We start from the raw sequence: 2,710 nt of genomic DNA on the forward strand, positions 1-2,710 counted from the left end.
ACACCCGAGGCCCTCGGGACCTCAATCAAATATTCCAACATATCCCATAACATCATTCAAACTTGTTCCGACCTTCGGAACGCTCAAAACAACATCAAAACATCAATTTAATATCGGATTCAAGCTTAAGAACTCCAAAAACTCTAAATTTACGCTTTCGATCAAAAAGTCTATCAAACCTCATCCGAAGGGCCTGAAATTTTGCACACACGTCACATTCAACACTATGGAGCTACTCCAACTTCCGTAATTCCATTCCGATCCTCGGATCAAAATCTTACTATCGAACCAGAAACTTCAAAAATTCAACTTTCGGCATTTCAAGCCTAAATTAGCTACGGACCCCCAAAACACCATCTGAACGCGGGCCTAAGTCCAAAACCACCATACGAAGCTGTTGGAATCCTCAAAAATTCATTCCGGGGCTGTTTACTCAAAAGTCCAAATCCGGTCATATTCTCACCACTTAAACTCCCAAAACTAGATTCCTTCTTCCAATTTGACTCTGAATCATCCGTTAACTGAATTCAACCATGCACGCAAATTGATACTCGTATTATGAAGCTTTTCCAGACCTTACGCCGCTGAATGGAGCTTAAATTCTCAAAACGACCGGCCGGGTCGTTACATCCCCCCCCCCTCTTAAAACCAATGTTCGTCCTCAAACGTGCCAAGATTCGCCTCGAAGTTCTCAAATCATTGAATGCATACTTCTAGCATACACCCGCGGGTGATCCCACGTCACCCCAATCCTCATAAATCTGACGACACCATCTCAACTGAAATTTAGCCTTTCTAGCAATACCAATAAGCCTTAGAGCCAAAATCCCCATCTCCCATTCATTTCCAAGAGACCTGATTCTAAATCCATGTCCGGTATCAGTTTCAACTAGCTGCAACCACTTATGCCTACACCTACAGAGTACAGCCACACAACATACACACCACACATAGGCCTATAATAACATTCCTGATCACAATACTTTCCCGAAATCAAATCCTGCATCGACCAGAAGCCTCATATTCGATAGGAACCCGTTTGAAGCCTCCACAACACTGACGATGATACAATAACCACGAAAACCACATAACTAACACCCAAATCACCAAATCAAAACTAATACCAATGGGCACACACCCCACAAGCTAGAACTCGAGAAGCACAGAACGAAAATGACTGAATATGGAAAAGAAACACACAAAGAAACTATCAAACAAGTCCGTCAAGAACAAATTTTTATATCAAAACTAATTTACAACACAATCTAACAAGAAAGAATTAAAAGCATACAAAAAAATCACAAGGATCTCATACTGATATAACTCCCACCGCGGTACACAGTCCGGTCTCAACACATCAAATCACATAAAATAACGAGGGTCCTGCTCTCAACTCTGAATCTCAAGTATGGTACACATCAAATCAGCTAGAAACTCTGACTAGATCAATTCCATCACAATTTACAACAAGTGATGGCTCCCACACTGATGGAGCATAAACGTCACGGCTCATGGCCAAAAATAGCCATAAATCACATCAAGCCTACCGAGAAGGACAACAGAAATTTACTACTAGTCTCATAACTCTCGATAATAAATAAAAACAAACGATAGACACGGCTATCACTCATAGAACCTTCCAACAGGGTCACACATAAACAGAGGGCAAATCATGAAATGCACCCACAAGTGGAGCAACAAATAGGGGAACTCACCCCGATAAGCAGAACTGTAATGAACTACGGATGGTGCTCCTCTATAACAAATCAAAATCATACCTGAATGACATCATCTGGTGCAACAGCCTTAAGCCTACTATATGAAACACATCAACGGGCCGGGCCTCCCCCTCTTGGGCGCCATCTACTAACCGGAATACCTTGCTGTGACACATCAGCCCGAAATCTAGGGAAATCTCTCACCATGTGGCTAGTATCTCCACACTCAAAGCAACCCCTCTACTGACGTGGCTGTGGGAACTGTGCGGTATGGGTACTATGAGACCCATGAACACCTGAATCACTGTGAAGCCTAAAGCGCAAACTGAACTGGCTGTCCCACGAACCTCCACCATGTCGTACCCAAGGGCCAGCAGATCTCTCCGGTCCACGAGGCCTCCTTGCCTCCCTGTGCTCTCTCTCCCTCCAGATCTCGTCTGTCCTCTCGCTCCCGGTCCCATATGCCCTCTAACCGGTGAGCGGTCCCTACCACCTGCTGAAACAAAACATCTGACTCCAACTCTCGAGCCGTGCTGAACCGAAGTGACTGAGGTACAAACTCCCTCGAAACGTCTCTGAAAATTGAACCCATGTAAATGAAGCTGCATCGGCCAGCTACCCAACCTATACGTTTGCCACTACTAATAAGCCGCTCCGTCAAGCTAGAACGTAGTAAAAGCAACTCCACTCGTCTCTGCAATACCCATAATGCTGATAATGCGATGGCACTCCTTTATGAAATCCATTGTGCTCTCTTAAGCCAACCCGCTGATTGTAGAAGGGTCACATTTTCTTGAGCCTTGCAAATCTAAGTTGTTCTCCCTCGGATGCTGCTGCCCTGACCATGGGCTAAACTGGAACCCCAAATTGTACCGCCATGACACCTGGGACCTGACTAATGAAAACTCGCTGTTCTGAGTGTGGTCTAGTTGCGGCACATACTCCTCGTTAGCCTCTGCCTCTGCCTCAAGTGACACCTGCTCCGGGAGCAG

Source organism: Nicotiana attenuata, chromosome 2 (assembly GCF_001879085.1).
Source record: "Nicotiana attenuata strain UT chromosome 2, NIATTr2, whole genome shotgun sequence".
NCBI classification, from domain to species: domain Eukaryota; kingdom Viridiplantae; phylum Streptophyta; class Magnoliopsida; order Solanales; family Solanaceae; genus Nicotiana; species Nicotiana attenuata.